Genomic DNA, 14,311 nt, shown 5'->3' on the forward strand with positions numbered 1-14,311 from the left:
TTGGTGCATAGATATTTATGATTGTCATCTCTTCCTGTTGGATTGTTCCCTTTACAAGGATATAGTGTCCTTCTCTTAATCAGTTTTGGTTTGAAATCTACTTGATCTGCAAAGAAGCTAGCTACTCCTGCTTTTTTTTGGGTTCCCGTTGGATGGAGTACTGTTTTCCACCCTTTAACTTTCAGTCTATGAGTTTCTTTTTGAATTGTGTTTCTTGTATGCAGCATATTGTTGGATTTTGCTTCTTGACCCATCTGCCAGTCTATTTCTTTTGATTGGTGAATTGAGACCATTAACATTGATGGTTATAACTGAAACATACTGACTTATCATTGTCATGACTTTTTCTTTTTGTTGGATTCTCCCCCTTTACATTTAATTTCTTGTCGCGCCCAACGGGTTCATTTTGCTGTGCTTCTTGGGGTTGTGATCCTCATTGTCTGTTCCTAGGATATTGTCTAAAATTTTTTGGAGGGCTGGTTTGGTATTTATGAAGTTTCTAAGGTTCTCTTTGTCACGAAAGTATCTTATTTCTCCATCAATTTTCAAGGATAGTTTTGCAGGGTACATCAATCTGGGTTGGAGGCTGTTTTCCTTTAGGGCTTGGAATACATCACTCCAAGCTCTTCTTGCCTTGAGGGTTTGCATTGAGAAGTCTGCTGTGATTCTGATGGGCTTTCCTTTGTATGTGATTTGTTTCTTTTCTCTAACTGCTTGTAGAACTTTGTTCTTCTGTTGAGTTTCTGGAATCTTAACAATTATATGCCTATGTGTAGATTTTTTTTTTAATCAAGGCTATTTGCAGTCCTATATGCCTCACTTATGTGTATGGCAAGTTCTTTTCCCTTGCTTGGGAAGTTTTCTGCCATTATCTCTGTGAACAGTTTTTTTATGTTATCTGCACTCTGTTTCTTCCTTGACTCCAATCAGTCTTATGTTATTCTTCTTTGCATCGTCTAGCAGCTGCTGGATTGATTTCTCGTGGTCCCTTACAATTCTGAAGCAATTTTTCTTTTCCTGGTCATTAATTGCAATCTTATCTTCTATATCTGAAATGCTGTCCTCACATTGGCTCATTCTGCTGTGTAGACTTTCAATGGAGTATCTGATCTCCTGGAAAGCTACATGCATCTGTTTTATGGATTCCATTTGTTTCCTATGGTGGGATTCCATCATGTTCCTGAGCTCCTGTCTAGATTTATTAATCATGTCTTGCACTACGAGCACAATCTCTGCTGTTATCTGAGAAATTATTTCTGATTTCACTTTTTCCAGGTCCTCTTTTGTTGCCAGTTCAGGGAGTCCAGGTGGTTGAGTATCAGAGTTCCATCTCATTTCCCTTTGGGTCTGCTGTAGGTGATCTAGAAGTCTGGTTTTGAGACTTTTTATGTGTCTTCTCATTTCAATCCGGAGGGGGGCTGTTGGAGCCGAGGCTCACCTCCTCTGAGCTGGGAGTGGTGGGACAGCACCCCAGAGGCCCCTTCCTGTGGGCCAGGAGCAGTGGGTCCCATTTCATTATTGCTTTTAGTGGCATATTTGCTTAACACAGCACACTAAGATTACACATAACTAATTTATCTACCTCTATTATTTATGATACAAAATGAAATTTAGTTTTCAACTGTTATTTTGAAAAATTTTAAATCTACAGAAAAAGTCATTTATTTTTCATCGATGTGTTAGTTACTTTTCTCTCACTGCTGAGACAAAATACCCGATACCAAAAGTTAGAAGGGAAGGGGTTTATTTGGCTTACAGTTCATAGAGGTTTCAGTCCATAATTGGCCAGTTCCAAGGCAGGGAAGACAAAGAGGCATGGCAGAGCAGAAACATGGCGCACACAAGGCAGCAAAGGTAATAAGAGAGAGCCTTAACAGCATCTCCCTGCCCCTTTTATCTTATTCAGACTACTGAGGGGGGGTGGACAGCACTCACACCCTTAATCCTAGTGCCCTGGAGCCTAGCATTGGATGATGAATCAATTCCAGCTTCACATACTCTAGATCAAACCTATCACCACATGAGGTTTTGGGGGGACATCTAGACCCAAACCATAACAATCAACATTAACCAATTGTTAATATTTTATTATTATTACTCTAGCTGCCCATTTGTCGCCTACCCCTTGAGTTGAGTACTAGCTTTAAGTGTCATTATATCTCACTGCAAACTCTTGGGCACATATTTCCTAAATCAAAGCTATACATATAATTATTAGACTCATCTGAAAAATTTAACAAGGGTACATTATTATCATTTAGAATATAACTCAAAGTAAGATCCCCCTGATTTGCCTCAGGTCTTCAAACATTTTACAATCACATACTACATTCAATTACCATATCTCATTAGTCTTCCTTCAACTAAAACAATTCCTCTGTGTTTATTTTATGTTTTGTCTTCCATGGCACTGATAGTTCTGGCCCAGCTGATCTTACAGAGCCAAAACATTTCAAATAAGATCCCAGGAGATCTGCTTGTGGAAAATGGTAGGCAAATACTAAAATGTTTATGGAAATCGAAAGAAGCAGGAACACCAAGACACTCTGGAAGAGCAATGGTAAGGAAAGAGGAATTGCTCTATAAGCTTATAAGACATAGAGTATTACACAAAGCAACAGGATTCAAATCAGTTTAATACTCTCTGGGGATGGACAAAGAGATCAACAGTATAGAATTAGGTGCCTAGAAGTGGCTAAATGCATATACTGATGGATACCTGATTTATGACAGGGGTGGATTAAGGCAGCAGGAGAAAGGAGTGTGTTTTTAATTAACTATGCCAAAACAACTGACTACCCACAGGGAAAATAGCAAACAGATCCTACCCTCATAACATAAAAAATAAACAGTGCCAATACATCACATCTAAACATATAATGTAAAATTATAAGCACTTTAGAAGATAATTCAGGAAAATATCCTACAAACTTCAGGAAGTATTCTCAAGATATACATTCATTACAAAGGAAAAGATTGATAAACTGATCACATTTAAATTAGGAACTTCTGTTTATCAAAAGACACTGCAAATAGAGTGAAAAGAGACTACAGAGTATAAGTAAATACAACATATATAACAAAGGACTGGAGAACTCTCAAAAATCAATAAGAAAAAGACTACTCAATAGAAACTTGGGCATAAGACTTGAATAGATATATTACAAAATCCAAATGGCCAATATATAAAAGGGAAAGATATTCAAATTCTTTAAAAATAAAGGAAATGCAACATAAACCACAATAAGATCAACAATGCATACCATTTGATTGACATAAATTTTAAAAGTCTGGCAATACCAGATATCAAAAGAAAATGTGAAACAACAGCAATTCTCATACACTTCTGGTAGGAGTGTAAAATGGAACAACCACTTTGGAAAACATACCAGCTATATCTATTAATACTGCAACTATGTGACATGGTCTAGAAATTTACTCCTAAGATGAAACACTTCATACTGGCCTAAAGAAACTCAGGCATTTTCACCATTATACATACATGTATAAGAATGTCCATATTAGCATCATTCATTACAACCTATAATGCTGCTCAGGAGGCTGAGGAGAGAGGATTACAAGTACAAGTCCAGGCTGGGCAATTTAGTATTTAGTGACCTTAGCAAGAACCTGTCTCAAAATGAAAAGTAACAGAAGGGGTTGGGGATGTAGCTCAGTGCTCAATGTGAAGGCTCTGGGTTCAATCCTCAATACCACTGAAAAAAGAAAAAAAATTAAAACATCCAGCAAATAATATGATGGATAAATTATAATATAATCACAAAACTGCAATTATGGGCTGAAGTGTGTTCCCCCCAAATTTTTAATATGCTTAAGTCCTAACTCCTAATACTTCAGAATGTGACTACATTTGGAGATAGAGCCCTACAAAAGATGGTAAAATGAGGTCCTATGAGTGGGCCCTGATCTTACATGGCTGGTGTCCTTATATGAGAAGAGATGAGGACATTAACACACCTGGGGAAAGATTACATGAAGACAGTGGAGGAAGATGGCCATCTAACAGGCAAGGAGACAGGCCTCAAAATGAAACCAGCACTACTGACAGCTTCCTTGGTCCTGAACTTTGTAACCTCCAGAACTATGAGCAAGTTAATTTATGCTGTTTAGTCCACCTAGTCTTTGATATTTTGTTATGGTAACCCTAGGAAACAAATACAATGGAACATCACACAACAATAAAAATGAATTACATATATAAGTGACAACATGTATGAATCTTAAAAATATGTTGAGAAACAGAAGCAAGACACAAATACTTCGAATTAGTGTGCTTCTATTTATGTAAAATTTAAGAGGTAAAATGGGGACACAACATAGGTGATAAAATTATAAGAAAAAGTAATAAATTATTTCCATAAAAGGAACAAAAGCGGTAACTAGCAGGGTGCAGGAAGGGAGCCTAGTAGTGGAGGGACACAATGGGGAGCTGCTGAGTTCTGAGGATGCTCCACTGCTTATCCTAGAGGTGGTAATAAAGGTGTCTGCTTTGCCAATTATTGGATAAACCAAACATTTTAATAAATGTTTCTGAACTTGAGTTATATTTTATACACACAAATACACCGCCAAGACAAGGCAAAGAAAAGCAACACAGGGCAGCGGCAGCTGAAAAAGAGGCAGAAAGCATTTTTGAGACTTACTACATAAAAGGAAAAGGGACAACTAAGTATATCTCCACCTTTAGGACTCCTTAATCTTGGGGGGCCCTATGCTGGACCCCAGCCAACAGGCCCACCATGCACGTTCACAGAGGACACTAGGCAAACCCTGTTTTAAGCTAAAGAAGTGCTCCATGCAGGTGGATGGCAAAGATGTGGGGAAGGAAGAGGGACAGGGAGGAAGTTTCTACCCCTAATACTACAGAAAGCTGCTGTGTCCTTGATGTCCATGTAAGAACTCTCAGTTTTGACAAAAGTACATTGCTATCCGTATTCCACATTTAGCAAATGAACACTGGCATAGTGTCACTTAATTCGTTTAGTCCCAACATTAGAATACCATTCTGTTTGTAAATTAAATGTTTTGCTTTGGTCAAGCCTAAAACCCTAAACATTAAGTCTAATATAATATACAATATTTTCCCACAATAATGAAGTTCCACACCACTGACTTCAAATGAACTTGAAAACAAGCCTGCTCCTTACACTGGTGGTTCTGAAACATGTCAGGAACCATTCTCTTTTTTCTTGGGAACTATGTCTATTAATTTTTAATGGCAGCTATATCACTGATTTTTTGAAGATTATAAGTAAGATTTATCAGCTCTATAAAACTGAATTGACATTTAATAACCTTATGAAAAGATTTAATAGTGAATTAGTATGTTAATCATCATATAAAGAACAGCCAATGCTATATAATAGGGTTAACATGTACAGTATTCTAAATTCAAATAAACAAAGACAGAAGCAGCACACACCACTGCTTATATTCACAACTCCTTGTGAGAACACCAGGAAGTTCAGTGCAGTAGGCAAGAGTATGTAATCAGGGCTAGACTGTGTGGCTTGCATGTCTGTTTTCCTGAACTGGGTAGGATACTGAAACTTCCCCAGCTTCCTCAAATGTAAAATAAAGATCAGAACAGAATCTACTTCATCAGACTGTCATGATGGTTAAATGAGTCAATACATGTGAAACCTGGACCACAGTCAGCACTCTATAAATATTCACTGCACCCCCTCACTCATGCCCCAGAATCCCTTCCATGGAGAAAGATCTGGGAAATCACAGACACAGATGAAACACAAAGAGAAGTGAAGTCCATACAAGTGACACAAGCCTGGGTTAAGAAGACTGTGTGGATAAAACTTAAATAGAGAAGAACAATCCAGGAAAATGAAAGCACCATAAATAGTGAGATGGAAGTAGAGTTTGTATGTTCCAGAATGAGAAAAACAAAAGATTAACACACAGGTGTGGACTTGCAGCAAAAAGAACAATTTTTAAAAAATGATTCTGACCCTAATGTGATAGAAAGCTATAGTCATCCAGAGTTAAAAAGCCTGTTTGGGCACACAGTTTAAGGGGTTAGTGAAAAAACAAATGATAATTAAATGAAGGGGGCTGAAGAAATGAGTTCATGAGGCTGACCATGCAGCTGCTGCCATACTTTAGATGTATAAAGTGAGAAGAAAGTTAAGGTAAGGACATTAGAGCTCCAAGTGTGCCCATTACTTTGCTTTTTGTTGACCATGGCAGACTGTATTCAACAAGATGGCTGTGATAGCATCTCTCATCCCATAGCTGTTTCTACAATGTGACCTTAACACCTCCCAACTCATCCCTCCCTCAGAATCAAAAGTAGTCTCATTCTCTCCTCTTGAATTCAGAGGGACTTGAGAATGCTTCCTCCCAAAGTATGTCAGGAGGTGACACATCTTCATCTCTAGCTAGCTCATAAAACACAATGCAGCTTCCAATTTAGCCAGTAGAACAGTCACATCTGAGCCCTGAGGTACCAGGCACAAAATCCCACTACTCCAGGACACTTGGAATGGCCACAGGTAACGTGCAGGTGAGGTGCTCCAGAAAGACAGAAAACACAGTCATACAGTCAGTCCCAGTGAGTGAAGACACTGTAGAAGAGCCAAGGCCCTGGCTGTGACCCAAGGCAACATGGAGCAGACACAAGCCGTGAGTACAATGGTACAATTGTCTTGTCCCACTAAGTGTTGGAGTGGTCTATTAAACAGCAAGAGTAACTGACACACTATTTCTGATACCACATTCTAATTTTTAAGCAAAGTAATTTGTATATTTCTTAATATAAATTATATAACTTACAATGCGCTTTTTGGGTAGCTTTGTCTTCTCATTCTTTTACTTACCCCTCTCAACTAAAAATTTCTTATTCACAAATGCTTATGTTCATAAAATAACCTTCAATTTTTAAATTTTAGTACACTCCACTTTTTTAAACTTTTTTATTTTACTAATACATACGTGCAGTACATGCAGTTTACAATCATCTTGGGGAGTGGGTACATGTACATACTACAGCTTGTTTCTTTTTTTTAAATTCCCTTCCCTCCCTCCTCCCTCCCTTCTTCTCTAATTCCCCTATCCCAATTTTCTTCTTTTTGATTTTATTAATCTTACATCATGTTATGAGATATAATGCTTACATTCATTGAAGTTACTAGGTTTCTGAACATGGCATATATTTATTCTACTTATTTCCCTTTCCCTTCCTCCTCACCGCTTGCCCTTGTTCCCTTGGACCACTTCCCTATTGTGAAAGATCCACCCCCTTGTCCTCTTCTATCCACCCATTATTGTTCTCTTCATACTCTGCCTCATTCAAATAAGAGATACCATATGGCATTTAAGCGTGTGTTCTGATTTATTTCACTCAGTATTATATTTTCCAGGTGCATCCATTTTCCTACAAATGTCTCAAATTTGTCATTCTTTATAGCCAAATAGTGTTCCATTATATATCTCCTTTCTTTGCAGCTTTCCAGGAGGCTGTACAAAGGACTGGATTCTGTATCACCATACTAAGCTCTGATGAGGAACCAGCACACTTAGATCTTGGAGCCACTGAGAATAAAAGAACTTAGCAGTTGTTGCAGCACCAGCAACTTATGACACTACAGACAAAACACAGTATGGCTGTGTATGCCTGCAGAAAGTGTCCAGCTTCTCCCTTGGGAAGAGAAGAGAAGAGTGGAACAAATATCTAACATTCCAACTTTTTGGAAGACTGTCCAGAGGACTGATTTCTAAACTACTAAACTAAAAATAGTCAAGGATCCTGAAGATTTGAATAATATCAAACCATCCTACTTGAACTCACATTTACAGAATATTAAAACAAGCACTGAATAAACATTTGTTGAACTGGAAATGGAACATTCACCAAGATACAATATATGCTGAACCATAAATCTCAATAAAATACAAATATATACCTCAATAAAGTTAAAAAAAAACTGGTATCTAACAGAGTATATTCCTGACCATAATGGAATTAAATTAGAATTCAACAACAAGATATCTAGAATGTCCCCAAATATTGGTTACTAAATCAGATAGTTCTTAATAATTCAAGGGTCAAATAAAGAAAAATTAACTTTTATCAGTACTTTAACTAGACAGAGAAAAAAACATGATAGAGCACAATTTGTGAGATGAAACCAAAGCAGTGCTTTAAGAGAAATTTCAAGCTTTAAAATGTTGTCAGGCATGGTGGTGCACAACTGTAATCCCAGCACTCTGGGAGGATGAAGCAGGAGGATGGCAAATCCCAGCCCAGCCTGGACAACTTAGCAACTTGGGGATAACCTGTCTCAAAATGTAAAAGATACTGGAGTATACCTCAGTGATAGAGTGCCTCTAGGTTTGACCCTTAATATCACAAAGAAAAAAGGGAAGAAAAAAAAAAAGAATGCTTAAAAGCAGTATCTTAAGTTTTTAACTTCAGAGAAATAGAAAATTAAACTCAAAATATAAAAGAGAAAATAATAAAAATGAGAGAAGAAATAAATGAAATAGGAAATATAAAATCAACAAAGCAAAAATATGCTTCTTTGAAAAAGACTATTAATATTGATAAATCTCCAGCAAGGATGACCAAGAACAATCAAGATAAAATAAACCGCCACCTGCCTAGCAAGTACAAGGTCCTGAGTTTGATCCCCGGTACCAAAAAAAAAAAAAAAAAAAAAAAAAGCCGGGGATTTAGCTCAGTGGTTCCACCACCTGCCTCACAAACTAAGGACCTGAGTTCGATTCCCGATACCAAAAAAAAAAAAAAAGATAAAATAAATTACCAATGTTAGGAATGAAAAATGAGCCATCACCACAGATCCTACAGACCATGAAAGGAAAATGAGATATGTGGATTTGTATTATGTCAACTTAAGTTATAACTTTCCAGAAATCTCTTTATTGTGTAGCTCTGGGTTACTGGAGTAGATAGTATTATGTGTGAGATTCCAAAGGTAGAAATCAGTCAATGCAGAAAGCTGGTACATATTGCCTCTTACCCACTTGTTCATCTCGTTAGCGTGGGGCAGCAATGTACCTTCACTTCTTTTAGCTCTTGCCATATTTGCTCCTTCAGCATTTTTTTAACTCCTAAGCCAGATACAAATTTCTGTAGGAAAATGAAGTAATCAGTTGGGAATTTTAAAAGAATGAGAGCCCACCATGGGTTCCAATCTATATTCCTGGGTTCCGGCTTATTCCCACAGGTTATGGTTTGTCACTACTTCTACCACTTCATATTCACCCTCTTTTCCTGAAAGCTTGTTCTGACTTCAAGTTCCAGAACCAGACATGAAATCAACAGCCTCACATACACTTTTAGACAGCTTCTACATTTATGTTAAGTCAAAATCAAATAAACTGACAACTTAAAATAAATGTACAAATTCTTTCAAAGACACAAACTACCAAAGCTTACTCAAGAAGGACAGGTAACATCTTGAATAGAAAGCCCTATATCTATTTATTTTAAATTAGTGGTACAAAAGAGTGTTACATACATACATACATAACAAATGATTTATACATACATAGGAAAATATATGCAACAAAGATGCCAAAGTAATTTAATGAAAAAGAAGTCCTTTCAAAAAACTGTGCTAGAACTAGATACATATATGAAAAATAAAATTAAACCCCTACACCTCATACACACACACACACACACACACACACACACACACACTCAATTAATTCAAGGAGAATCAGATCTAAATATAGTTTCTTAAAGAAACTACAGGGAAAAACACTGCAGACTTCTGGTAGGTGAAGATTTCTGAAGATATAAAAAGCACTGCCCATAAAACAACAACACATGGGTCATTCTCCAAAATAGACCACATACTCACACACAGAACATGTTTAAGTAAGTGCAAAGGAATTGAAGTTATCTCCTGTATATTATCAGACCATAGTGCAAGGAAATTGGAGATCCATAGCAAAAGAAACAGGAAAAATTTCATAAACACGTGGAAGTTGAACAACACACTTCTGAATAACCAGTGGGCCACAGAGGAAATTAAAGAAATCAGACAGTTCCTTCAATTAAATGACAATGACATATCGGAATCTATGGGACACAATAAAAGCAGTCTTACAAGGGAAATTCATAGCCGTGAATATGCATATTAGGAAAACAGAGCAAGCCCAATTAAACAACCTGATGCTGAAACTCAAGCTTCTAAAAAAAAAGAGTAGGACAAACCCAAAACTCATACAAGGGAGGAAATTATAAAGATCAGGGGAGAAATCAATGCAATGGAGACTAAGTGAATGATACAAAAAAAATCAATGAAGCCAAGAGTTGCTTCTTCGAAAGAATCAACAAAATTGACAAACCCTTAGCCAACCTTATCAGAAAAAGGAAAGAAAAGGCCCAAATCCATGCAATTAGGAATGAAAAGGGTGAAATTACAACAGACCCAGCAGAAATCCAGAGGATCATCAATACCTACTTCCAGAACCTATATGCCAATAGGATAGACAACACAGAAGAAATGGACAGATTCCTAGATACATATGAATTACCAAAGGTGAATGAAGACCTAAAAATTCTAAACAACCCAATATCAACCAATGAAATTGAAAATGTAATTAAAAACTTATCAACTAAGAAAAGCCTGGGCCCTGATGGCTTCCCTGCTGAATTCTACAAGACATTTAGAGAGGAACTGCTGCCACTACTGGTTAAACTCTTCAGTGAAACTGAAAAGGAAGCAATACTCCCAAACTCATTCTTGGAAGCAAGCATCACCTTCATCCCCAAAGCAGAGAAAGACCCAACTGAAAAAGAGAACTATAGGCCAATCTCACTAATGAACATTGATGCAAAAATCCTTAATAAGATAATGGCAAACAGAATGCAGAAGATCATCAAGAAGATCATACACCCTGATCAAGTGGGATTCATCCCAGGGATGCAGGGATGGTTCAACATATGCAAATCAATCAATGTAATACACTATATCAATAGAGCCAAGGACAAAAACCATATGATTATCTCCATAGACACAGAAAAAGCATTTGACAAAATCCAACATGCATTTATGATAAAAACCCTACAAAAAATTGGAATAGATGGTCTCTACCTCAAACTGATAGAAGCCATCTATGAAAAACCAACAGCCAATATCATACTAAATGGTCAAAAACTGAAATCCTTCACACTAAAATCAGGAACAAGACAAGGATGTCTACTATCACCACTCTTGTTCAATATAGTTCTGGAAACATTAGCCACAGCAATTAGACAAGAGAAAGAAATAAAAGGAATAAAGATAGGAAATGAAGAAGTCAAATTGTCATTATTTGCAGATGACATGATACTCTATATAGAAGACCCCAAGAACTTCACCAAAAGTCTTCTAGACTTAATAACCAAATTCAGTCAAGTAGCTGGTTACAAGGTCAACACACAAAAATCAATAGCTTTCCTCTACACCAATGACAGACTCACTGAGAGAGAAATAGGGCAAATAATTCCTTTCACAACAGCGTCCAAAAAACTGAAATACCTAGGAATCAACCTAACAAAAGAAATCAAAGACCTCTTCTCTGAAAACTATGGCACTCTGAAAAGAGAGATTGAAGATGATATCAGAAAATGGACAGACATCCCCTGCTCCTGGGTAGGAAGGATTAATATAGTGAAAATGGCCATACTTCCAAAACTGCTATATAGATTTAATGCAATTCCAATTGAGATCCCAGCAGCATACTTCATGGACCTTGAGAAAACAATCCAAAAATTCATTTGGAACAAGAAGAGACCCAGAATAGCAAAAGCAATTCTAGGTAACAGAGACATGGAAGGGGGTATCACAATCCCCAACCTGCAACTATACTACAAAGCTACTGTGATAAAAACAGCATGGTACTGGCAAAGAAACAGACTTGAGGACCATTGGAACAGATTAGAAGATGCAGAAACAATGCCAGACACACTCAGCCATCTCACCTTCGATAAAGAAGCCAAGCACCCTCACTGGAGGAAAGATAGCCTCTTTAATAAATAGTGCTGGAAAAATTGGGCTTCAACATGCCAAAGATTAAAACTAGACCTGTATCTCTCACCATGCACTAAAATAAAATCGAAATGGATTAAAGATCTAAATATTAAAATAGAAACTCTGAACCAGTTGGAACAGAGGTTAGGTAGAACCCTTGAAGACATCAGTGCAGGAAAAGATTTTATGAACAAAACCTCAGTTGCCCATGAACTAGCACAAACAATCAACAAGTGGGATCTCTTCTTTTTAAAAGGCTTCTGCACAGCAACAGAAATCACCAGCAATGTGAAGAGACAACCCACAATGTGGGAAAAAATCTTCACCTGCTCTTCCTCAGACAAAGGTCTACTATCTCAAATCTATAAAGAACTTAAAAATATCAGACCTCCCAAATTTAAAGAACAAATCCGAAAATGGGCATCTGAAATGAACAGACATTTCTCAGACAAAGAAGTAGAAATAGCAAATAAATACATGAAAAAATGTTCAACATCACTGGTCATTCAAGAGATGCAAATGAAAACAACACTGAGATTCCACTTCACTCCAGAAAGAATGGCTGCTATAATGAAATTAACCAATAACAAATGCTGGCGGGGCTGTGGGGAAAGAGGAATCCTGCTCCACTGCTGGTGGGAGTGTAGAATGGTGCAACCACTGTGGAAATCAGTATGGAGATACCACAAAGAACTAGGACTGGAAGTCCCATTTGGCCCTGCTATTCCACTGCTGGGGATCTTCCCCAAAGAATTAAAAGAATCATACCACAGTGATATATGTGTGCCCATGTTCATAGCAGGACAGTTTGTAACAGCTAAAACTTGGAAACAGCCCAAATGCCCATCAACTGGAGACTGGATAAATAAAATGTGGTTCTTTAATAAAATGGAATACTACTCAGCCATAAAAAATGAGAAATTAGAGACATTTATAGCTAAGTGGATGCACATTGAGGTGATACTCTTAAGTGAAACAAATAGGACACACATGAATAAATACCGAAGAGTTTCTCTGGTGTGAGAAACTGAAAGTGTAAATAAGGACTAAATGTATAATAGGTAATGTGAAATAGGAAGAAAAGGGGCAAAGGGGAAGGAAGTGGGAGGGATAGGGGAAAAGATAGAAGGGAATGGGATTAATATGAGAAAATGGAAAAATAGGAACAAAATCTTTGTAAATAGGGAGGAATGGAGGGGTTGAAGGGAGGGCTGGGCAAGGGTGAAAAATAAGAACCAAGAGAGACTATGGAAAGGTGCAAATTTCCAATGATGAATGTCATTATATTGTATACCTAAAATGTACCAATGATTAGAATGAATAATCGATAATGTAAAATAGGAAGAAAAGGTCCAAAGGGGTAGGGGTAGTGGGAGGGGCAGGAGAAAGGAAAGAAGGGAAAGGAAAAATGATGAGAAATGGAAAAAATGGAAATAAAGTCTTTGTACATAGGGAAGGGTGGAGGGCGTGAAGGGAGGGCTAGGAATGGGGAAAAAATAAGAACCAAGATGCATTATGTAAAGGTACAATTCTCAATGAGAAATGTAATTGTGTTGTATACCTACAATGTACCAATAAAAGTATTTAATAAAAAAAAAGAACAACAACAACAACAAAAACTTGACAAGCAGATTTTGCCAAAATTAAAAATTTCTGTTTCCCAAAAGATGTCATGGGAGGGACATAAAAAGAATTAAGATTTTTTATAATAAATATACCAATTCCCTATGATGAATGTAATCATTATGTACTGCAAACATGTAAAATAAAAAATTTTTATGCCATAAAGAAAATTGAAAAGCAAACTATAAATTAGAAGAAAATATTTACAAGGCACATATCTGATAAAGACCTTTATATAAAGTGTTAATAAAACAGCAAGTAATTAAAAACCTGGACCAATACCACATGAAAAGGTAAGTCACCAAAAAAATACAAATTGAAACCTTGATGATTTACACTGACCAGATGAATAAAACTAAAATATAACACTAAATGTTGACAAGGATGTGGGAGTAGTGGAACTCTCATTCGTTGATGGTAAGAGTATGAAATAGTCACACCTCTCTGGAAAACAGCTAGAGTTTTTCTTAAGTTAAAAATATAACTACCTTATGATTCATCTATTCTATTCTTATTATCCAAAAGAATTTAACATTCATGTGTTAAAAAGATTTGTGTAGGAAGATATATAGCTTATGATAATAGCCAAAAACTAGAAACAACTCAAATGTCCATCAACCAAGTAAACTATGGTATAATCCTCATGTCAAGAATAGTGACACATG

General features: G+C 36.8%; 1 protein-coding gene across 4 annotated transcripts in view; it reads right to left on the minus strand.

The window, feature by feature from the left end:
* The window catches only part of Katnal1 (katanin catalytic subunit A1 like 1), a 130,515-nt gene that overhangs the window by 39,130 nt on the left and 77,074 nt on the right, over positions 1-14,311 (minus strand). The gene's annotated exons all lie outside the window — the stretch shown is intronic.

This window comes from Heterocephalus glaber, unplaced genomic scaffold, assembly GCF_053883595.1.
Source record: "Heterocephalus glaber isolate CG9 unplaced genomic scaffold, H.glaber_assembly_v1.0 deba00001720, whole genome shotgun sequence".
Classification (NCBI taxonomy): domain Eukaryota; kingdom Metazoa; phylum Chordata; class Mammalia; order Rodentia; family Bathyergidae; genus Heterocephalus; species Heterocephalus glaber.